Raw genomic sequence first — 802 nt, 5'->3', positions numbered from 1 at the left:
TTGTGGTCTATGCAGTCCTGTACATGTATACTGCAACCATGTTTCTAACTGAAACATTTTAAAAATCGCTAGCTTGAAATGCTAACGCTAATCGCTGACGCTAATCGCTAACGTTGATTTGAACAACAGTTCAGCGTTTTTCTGCCTTGAATGGACTGTACACATCGCATAGACATCGCATATACTGTCCTGTATCACACAGGAGGACACAGAAGATGGTCTCTTATCTAGATATACTGTCCTGTCATCACAGCACTGGAGGAACAGCAGCTTGGTACTCTTTCAATATATATACGGTCCTGTATCACAACTGGAGGAACAGCAGCTGGTCCTGCTTTTACTATACTTATACTGTTCCTGTATCGACGGCGCAACAGAGCAGGGTCTTTATACGAATATGACTGTCCTGTAAACACGGAGAACAGCAGCTGAGTCCTCTTATACTATATATACTGGCTCACGTATCAAATAGGAGGACACAGCAGCTCGGTGATCTCTTTATAACTATATATACGTCCTGGTATCAGACTGGAGGAAACAGAGCGGTTCTTGATACTAAATACTGCCTGATCAGACAGGAGGCACACAGAAGGGTTCCTCTATTAATTATTACTGTCCTGTTCAGCACGGAGGACAAAGCCGCTGGTCCTCTTTATACTATATATACTGTCCTGTATCAGACTGGAGGACACAGCAGGATGTCGGATGGGCAGGTCTATGTCCTGCAGGATGTCGGATGGGCAGGTCTATGTCCTGCAGGATGTCTGATGGGCTAGTCTATGTCCTGAAGGATGTCTGATGG

The 802-nt window shown here is 44.8% G+C and overlaps 1 protein-coding gene across 1 annotated transcript in view; it reads right to left on the bottom strand.

The window, feature by feature from the left end:
* si:ch1073-416j23.1 (rac GTPase-activating protein 1) overlaps positions 1–802 on the bottom strand; it is a 24,465-nt gene that overhangs the window by 2,235 nt on the left and 21,428 nt on the right. The window lies entirely within an intron of this gene.

This window comes from Etheostoma spectabile, unplaced genomic scaffold (genome assembly GCF_008692095.1).
Source record: "Etheostoma spectabile isolate EspeVRDwgs_2016 unplaced genomic scaffold, UIUC_Espe_1.0 scaffold458, whole genome shotgun sequence".
NCBI classification, from domain to species: Eukaryota; Metazoa; Chordata; class Actinopteri; order Perciformes; family Percidae; genus Etheostoma; species Etheostoma spectabile.
Note: the sequence above shows the minus strand (reverse complement) of the source record. Positions and strands in the feature narration are given on the sequence as shown.